This window comes from Zea mays, chromosome 7, assembly GCF_902167145.1.
Source record: "Zea mays cultivar B73 chromosome 7, Zm-B73-REFERENCE-NAM-5.0, whole genome shotgun sequence".
In the NCBI taxonomy this organism is placed as follows: domain Eukaryota; kingdom Viridiplantae; phylum Streptophyta; class Magnoliopsida; order Poales; family Poaceae; genus Zea; species Zea mays.
Window position 1 is genome coordinate 93,076,345 of NC_050102.1, and position 8,989 is coordinate 93,085,333.

Below are 8,989 nucleotides of genomic sequence, written 5' to 3' on the forward strand. Positions count from 1 at the left end.
TTATGTTTACGAAGGTTTGTCTCTTATGACCTTCGTCCGAAACTCATTATTTCCCGAAGGGACATAATGCTTCGAAGGACGAAGGACTTTAACGCTTAACACTTTTTATGTTGCCTTGTTCTTAATTCGAAGCATCAGAGAACAAGTCCCCAACATTGGCGCCCACCTCCGGTGAACTCACTTCCACTTCGAGTTTTTTGAACACCTTCGGAAGCTATAGACCCTCGCTATGGCACCGAAGAAAGCTTCAGCGACTGGGGCTGCAGCACTGCAACCGCTGGACCCCAATCAGGAGACCGTCTCTCTCCGGGAGGCCCGAAACCAGAAGAGGAAGGCTGTCAGCCCGACGATTCAGGAGGATGAATTAGACCAAGAAATCAAGGACATGGAGATGCTACATCAACAAGTGCAGAGGAAGAAGGAGAAGATGGCCAGACTAGCTGAGCTGCAGAGGCAGATAGACGAAGCTTCTGAAGAAGTCCGTCATCTTACCCACGATGAGCAGAACCGAAGGCCTCAACAAAAAGACCTTCATCAGGAGGGCTTCTTCAATGAAGATGACTGGTATGATAATTTTCATCATGGAAATTTTGTTTTCGACGATGCTTCTCCTCTGTCCGCTGAGCTGCAGGCTACACCTTGGCCTTCGTCCTATAAGCCACCCCAGCTTCCCATGTTCGATGGCCATTCGGACCCGAAGCAGTTCTTGATGAGTTACGAAGCAACAGTGTCTTCGTATGGTGGCAATGCTGCAGTAATGGCAAAGTCTTTCGTTATGGCCGTCAGGAGTGTTGCTCAGACCTGGTATTCCTCCCTTCGGCCAGGAACGATCACTTCATGGCAGAAGCTGAAGGATATGTTATTGACCAGCTTTCAAGGATTTCAGACGAAGCCGGTCACTGCTCAAGCCTTGTTCCAGTGTACTCAGGATCATGAAGAATACCTTCAGGCGTATGTTAGAAGATTCTTGCGTTTGAGGGCGCAGGCACCAACGGTGCCCAATGAAATTGTCACCGAAGCCATGATCAAGGGACTTCGTCCTGGACCTGCTGCTCAATACTTTGCTAGGAAGCCTCCTCAGACCCTGGAGAAGCTGCTCCAAAAAATGGACGAGTACATTCGTGCTGACAATGACTTTCGCCAAAGAAGGGAGGAGGCCTTCAGATTTTCCGAAATGACCAGGGGCTTCGGAGGAAGATCCTATCCGAGGCATGTCAGGTCCATCCACAACTCCACTCAGAATGATGATAAGGGGAGTCAGCAGAACAGACCGCAGTGCTCTTCACAAGCTTCGGGGCAACAGCAAAGCTCCTTCCGACCACCAGCTCCAAGAGGCAGAGGCGCCAGGGGCTTCGGCGGAAGATTCGGGGATCAACCCAGAAGAATATTTTGCTTATTCTGTGGTGAAAACAAAGGTCATACTACCAGGATGTGTCATGTTACCATTCAGAAGCAAAAAGAGATAGCCGAAGCTGCCGCGCAACAGGCTCAGCCGAAGCAGGTCATGCACACTGCTTCGTATCATTCGCCCTACATCCCAGAATATGTGGGCAACCATCCTGCACTCTCTGCTGCTTCGGCAAGTCAGCCTTCAGCTTCCTGGCAACAGCCCCCGCCTCCACCTCCGTTGCAACAAGGCCAGCAGCCAGAAGGGAGCCAATATGCTCCACATCAAAGGGACTTCAGAGAACAGTCCGAAGCTCGCACGGTCAACAGCACCGTGCCAGAGTCAAAACACATCTATTGACAAATATCCTACCTTAATAGCAATCTTTTTCATTCAGTTTTATTTTTTCTAATAAAGGACATTGTTTAGGTTTCATGTAATTAGTTTCGTTGATTCCTACAAGAAAAATATGTTTTCTTCACAGGTTTGTGATAATAAAAAGGACCTTCGGACTATCGAAAATCCTTCGAAGCAACAAAAAGTCGTTCTAAGGAACGTAGAGTAAGTCTGACGAAGTCACAAAAAGTCGTTCCGAAGGGAGCGCAGTGTAAGTTTTCTGCTCCAAAGTCGTTCCAAAAGGAATGCAGAGCATACAGCGAAAAGTCAACGCTGATACCGCCTAAGTAAAAGGCGAAGAAGCTCCAAAGACGTTCCTAAGGGAATGCAGAGCTTATACCGCCTAAGTAAAAGGCGAAGAAGCTCCAAAGACGTTCCTAAGGGAATGCAGAGCTTATACCGCCTAAGTAAAGGGCGAAGAAGTTCCAAAGACGTTCCTAAGGGGATGCAGAACTTACAGCGAAAAATAAACGCTGATTCCGCTGAAGTAAAAGGCGAAGAAGCTCCTAAGGGAGGCTTATAATGAAAAAGTCAGTATTGATACAAAAGATTGTGCCCCATTGCAGGAATGTGTGTATCTTCGGCACAAAATATCATTTTGCATAACATAACATCATCACATCATTTTGCATAGCATAATCATCATACATCATGCTGCATGTGGCACGAGAAGGGGGCATGTTATCGATCTTCGGAAAATGCTTTGAAAAGGGGTAAATCATGCCAAGTTACAGGGAGAAACAATATTGATTTTCGAGGTATGGCTTCGGAGATTATTTTTATGAAGCTTGGATGTTTCTTATCAGAACACTGGATATTGTCGTGATAAATGATAAATTCTTCTTCACGAAGCATGAAAAGAAGGGAAGGTGTTTTTTCGCCGAAGGCTCAAAAATGGTATGTACTTAATGTTTCATGCATCGTAAAGAATTCAATAATGAAAGGAGACTTGTATATTACATTCAAATATACAAAGTGTTACATAAATTACACTTTAAATGATTTTTCCAAATAGCATCTAATCTTCTCTCAATACTGCTTCGGCGGCCTCATTTACAAGTTGGTCAACAATCTTGTCCAAGATAGTTTCGGCCATTTGTTTAATTTCTTCGTCGACATTTGATCCAGCAGTTTCTGAGGGAAGAGAACATTTCTTCATTACTTTTACAAACCTAGAGCAAAGATTGGAATAAAAATTACAACACAATAAGAGCGACTAATTGGTACCTAATTGCCTTTCGGGTTCTGTACTCCTTTCGGCAGCTTCTGCTACTTTTCTGGCGTCATGAATGCCTTTTTCGCTACTTTGGATGATCTCTTGCGCCATTTCTCGACCGCCGTCGTTCCAGATATCAGTAAAAAATTTGCCACCAACCACGCTTGCTTCGGCCGAGGGGTCCTTGATGTCTTCGGAAGATAAGGTAGCTTCGGATTGAGCTAAAAATTTTACATGCCCGCAACCTTTCTTCTCTAAGACAGAGGCAATTCCTCTGGCGCCCGAAAAAGCGCATATGTCGCCACGACTGTTCAGAATCTCTTCGAAGGCCTCTGCTTCGTGGCTAATCCATTCTAGCGGACCTTCGGGATTGCCTCGAGAGAAATTCTCTTCGCTGGAAAAGGCGCCTACGTTGGCGAAGCTGGATTTAATTTTATTCACACATTCTACAGATTTGACATAGCATTTCCTCTGAGATGTGCGAAGCTCCTTAACTCTTGATTCCAATTTGCTGACCATAAAATCACTAAGTTCTCGTTTCGTCTCCTCAAGCGTGCGCTCCTCTTTAGCTCTAGCCAGCTGTTTCTGAAGATCTTTAATCTCACATTTTTGAGCTTCGGCCTGGGCTTTTGAAGCAGCTTCGTCTTTTTTCACTTTATCTACCAGTGTAAGCAGAATTTTATCTTTTTCCAAAGCTTCGTTTCTCAATTTGATAACTTCGGAGCGTAAATTATTAAACGCAATTTCATAGCTTTCATCTTCGGCGCTCTTTTGGGCTCTTAGTGCGTTGCTTAGGATCAGGCCCTATACGAAAAAGAATTCATATAAGAAAAAAGGAATGAGTTGCGTAAAAAATAAGGGGGTTTTTCAAGCGTTTAATTCCCATACCTTCAGGCTGTTGTACGCAAGACTGTCTGCGAGATCTTCTTTCGTCATGGCGCTTAATCCAGATTCAAGCTTCGGGAAACCAATACTTCTGGCCATTTCTCGGCAGACAGATAGCTCTTTGTTGTCAGGCAGGCAGTATAAGAAGTCATCTTCATTCGTCCCATTGAATATTACTGCCCCCTTCGGATATTTTAGCTCCTTCGCATAATGGTTAGCTTCATGAGTTTCTTCTTCAGATAGTTTTTTCCCCGAAGCATGTCGAATGATGTAATTACACATGCTGGCAGGCGCTTCGGGGATGGCAGTATCAGTTTCTTCAACTAAAATTGGATCTGATATTTTTATAGCTTCGGCTTCCAAAGTTTGCTCCTTGAAGGGCTCTGAAGGCCCAGCTTCAGCTTCAGCCTGTTGCGTCGAAGCTTCAGTAGAAGCTTCAGCAACTTCAACACTCTTTTTTGGAGTTGTGCTTGAAGACTTAATTGTCTCCAAGACATCTAGTACGTTTACCATTCTTTTCCTTTTTGGGGTCACTGTTGGACCCTTTTGGTTTTTTGCTGTTTCGGCATTTGCTGCAGGACTCAAAACTTCTGATGCTTTTTCCTTAGTCGGTTTTTTCACTTCTTCCATTTTTTCTGTGGATGGTGCTTCGGCCATCACTGCAATTTCTGGCAGCAAGGTTGGCTGTTCAGCTTCAGCGGCCGAAGATGCTTCTCCGGTAAACTCAGGCACCGAAGCTGGTTCAATATAACGTGGCCGATGCGTAAGAGCCTTTATCTTCTTCCTTTTTGGTTCTGGCTCGCTAGGAGCAGCTGCAGTTTCTTCTTTCGTAGAGGTTGTATTTTTTCTCTTCTGCCTTCGAATGGGGTAGCAATAGTCAGGGTAGACAAACCCGATGGCATCAAATACCCGATTCAGTCTTTTCTTTTTTCGGCCTCCGAAGGCTGCTGACATTGCATTATCTTCGGCCTTCGAGTAGGTCCCAAGCAGCTCATCACTTAAATTGTCAATGCTTTTCAACCACTCATCATCTGGCTCAATAAATTTATCTCCAAATTTAAAAGTGTACTTAAACCTGACAAGTTCTCCTTCGTCGGCCTCTTTGATGGTTTCTTGTGGCATCTCCCATTTCTCCGCAAGCGGCCACACCCTGAAGGCAATATGCTCTTGTACTAAGTCCCTTGTTCCTATAAAAGAGCAGACAATGCCGAAGGCTCTTTGGCATTCTTCGGCGACTTCGTTCATTTCAACCTTCGGCCTCCGAAGGCCGAAGCTTTGCCAAATAGGATGCATAATTATACCTTTGATGTCTTCTCGTGCTGATAAGTCATTCTTCACATAAAACCATTCTGTCATCCAATCCCCGGGCCATCTCTTCCGAAAGGTTGGTACGGGACAGCTTGCCCCGGACCGAGAGACGAAGCTGTAGCAGCCAAAGTTGTTATGGTACTGTTCTTTGCCCCAAGGTTTTGTTTCATATAATAATTCATGAGCATTACAGAAGCTTCTTGCGTCAGGCTTCAGACCTTGGCTTCTTGTGGCCCACACGAAGATATTTAACCTTATAATAGCCTCTGGAGTAAGTTGATGAAGATAGACTTCGAAGATTTTCAACACCTCCACGACGAAGCTGCTCAAGGGGAATCGCAATCCGGCTTTCAAAAAGCTTCGGTACACCACAACTTCATTTTCTTCAGGGTGTGGACAAGTTTTTTCCCCTTCGTCCGCCCTCACAATGGACAGATCCCGGAAATACCTTCCTCTCATATTAACAAGATGATTCTCTTTGATAGTTGATTTACCATAAACTGAATGGCTTGGTCGCCAGGGGCGATCTTCGGAGTCTTCGCCACCGCTGTCCACATCGTAACTTTCACTGTCACCAGTATCTTCAGACAGCCCTTCCAGAATTTCCCTGGTGATCTTTTCTGTGTTGGTCTTCGACATTGCTATAAGAAACCCTAAGTTCTTCTCTTCATCAAGACTCAGCTTCATTTCAGCAGCAGCCTTCTTGGCAGCTTCAGACATCTTCGGAAACACTAAAAACTGTTTTCAAAGCCGAAGCTTCAAAGCTAAAAGCTTAGCAGATCACAGTGTGCAAGAGCTAAAAAATGAATGAGCAAGAGTGGTTGGCCAGAAAGCGTGCAAAATAAGTTTGCGGTATGGCCGTATTTATACGTTTGATGCGTTGAAAGTTGAAAGACCCCACTTGTCATTGAGTGTTGCTATTCTAGCAAAGGGAAGGTGTTTTTTCGGACCTTCGGCATAAAGCCTTCGTTCATATCGCAATCTGAATTTATTATTTCAAACAAATTAATATTGCGAGGGGCTACTGTTGGGGGTCTTCGTCCTCCGAAGGTCCTCAAAAACATGATTTGACAATGTTTTCCAAGTGGATTATGTGAACAGGTATCTTCGGACTCAGAATTACGAACATGAAGTACGGTTAGGACGAAGCCTGAACCAGACGAAGGACAGGCTGATTACCAAGCTCCACAAAGGATGGTGCACAGCCGAAGCTGTGTGCAGAGAAGCTTTGTCGCGATAATAGAGGGGGGAACCGACTTAAAGATGAAAAGACTACGTGGACCTTGTCAGATTTCCATAAGTCATTGACAAATGTAATGGACATAAATGTAATTTCACGTGGGCTGCGTCCCGCGTCTATAAATAGATGAACAGTACTCCCGTACTGTTCAGGCTGACTTGGCATTTGCTTTTGCGTCACGCTTGTACTTTCTACCTTCTCTCAGGACCGAAGGTACATTTGTAATTTGAAATCATTTCTATTTTTTCATGTTAATAAAATAGAAATGATTTTATGATGATGCTTATATCATATTTCATGCTTTATATGAATCCTTCGTCATTACTTATTATGTTTACGAAGGTTTGTCTCTTATGACCTTCGTCCGAAACTCATTATTTCCCGAAGGGACATAATGCTTCGAAGGACGAAGGACTTTAACGCTTAACACTTTTTATGTTGCCTTGTTCTTAATTCGAAGCATCAGAGAACAAGTCCCCAACATTTATGAAGCAAGGAGACGTCAGCAAGGACTCGACAGCCCCGACAGCTGTCCTTCCGCAAAGCTCCAGCGCTCCTCCGACGGCCACGACATCACATGAACAGGGTGCCAAGATCTCTCCGACTACCACGACGGCATATACTTAGGGCCTTAGCTCCTCTCTGCTAGACACGTTAGCACACTGCTACACCCTGCATTTGTACACCTGGACCCTCTCCTTATGCCTATAAAAGGAAGGTCCAGGGATCTCGTACGAGGAGGTTGGCCGCACGGGAGGACGGGACGACGCATAAAGTCCCTCGCTCTCTCCCACGCGGACGCTTGTAACCCCCTACTGCAAGCGCATCCGACCTAGGCGCAGGACAACATGAAGGCCGCGGATTTCCCCTTTTGCCTGTCTCCCCTTTTTTTCCCCCTTCGTGCTCCGTCTCGCGCCGACCCATCTGGGCTGGGACACGCGGCGACAATTTACTCGTCGGTCCAGGGACCCCCCGGGGTCGAAACGCCGACAGTTGGCGCGCCAGGTAGGGGACTGCTGCGTGTTGACGAACAACTTCCCGTCAAGCTCCAGATGAGTAGTCTCCAGCAACCTTTCCAACCCGGGACGGTGCTCCGTTTCGGGAACCTTGAGTTCATGTCCCTCGACGGCAGCTACAACATGATACTCCTTCCTCCGCCGCGCGACAGCGACAATGGCGGTTGTCAACCCGCCCGCCGCCGGCGGAATGAACGACGTCTTCCCCACGTGGCGGAAGAACAACATCCGAGTTTGTCCCGTCACCTCCCCCGCCGACGGAGGAGGAGGCGGGGCAACCGTGGCCAAGCAGGAGGCGGCACCTCGTCGGCTATCAAGCGAGTCAACGGCGCCGGAGCCCCGACGGGGGACACGTCGGGCGTCGACCTCGCGTCTGAGACAAAGACGAGTGTCGTTTCCCCACAACACGCCAACTCCAAGCGGACGGACGACGCCAGCACGCTCGCGAAGGACTTGCTGGGCGTCACCCTCGTACTTGAGACGACGGCACAGTCTGCCCCTTACGTGACTTTGTCACCGCCTGTCGACCAAGATGTACCGACCGATTCCCATCTCGTGCCTTTTGGATTCAGCCTCAACCCACCAAGCGACCCCGCTTCGGTGGAAGCCTTCATAGAGGCATGTACCAACCCTTCGGGGTATCATATGCGGTCACCCTGGGACTGGCTGACGGCCGTCTCGACCTACGGACCCTCGGGTTCCGAGGAAGATGATGAGCCCGACTTTGGTTGGGATTTCTCCGGGCTCGGTAACCCCAGTGCCATGCGGGACTTCATGACCGCATGCGACTACTGCCTCTTCGATTGTTCCGACGGCAGCCGCAGCTTCGGCGACGAAGACTGAGGCCCAAGTCGTGAATGTTTCCACGTTGATCTAGGGGGTCCCGACGAAGGCAACCATCTTGGTATACTGGAAAACGGTGATCCCCCTAGGCCTGTGCCTCGCGTTGGCATCCTTCGGGAGCTAGCTGTGGTCCCAGTCCCTGCGGGGGGTCAGGACGCACAGCTCGAGCAAATCCGCGAGATGCAGGCCAGGCTCGATGAGGGAGCAGGAAGACTTGAGCCGCTCCGCCGGAACATCGGGCAGGAATGGGCAGACCAAGCTTCGGCCGGAGAAGCGCGTCATCTACCCTAGGGCATCCAGCTCCGCATTGCCGACGACGTCAGGGCAAGGCCGCCACCGGCTTCTAGTGGGGTCGGCCAGAACCTGGCTACAACAGCAATACTACTCTGCGCGATGCCGGAACCATCGACCATCGAAGGGCGGCGTATCCAAGGAGAGCTCAAGAATCTCCTGGAGGATGCCGTGGTCCGACGGGCCGAAAGCTCTGCCTCCCGAAGGCAAGGGTACCCCTCGAAGCATCGCGCCGTGACTTCCCGATTCATGCGGGAAGCCTCGGTCCACACCGGGCGCACGCGCAACATAGTGCCTGCGGCCCCGGGTCGCCTCGGCAACGAGCACCACCACCGCAACCGTCGAGCCCACCTCGACGAGAAGGTGCGCCGAGGCTACCACCCCAGGCGTGGGGGACGCTACGACAG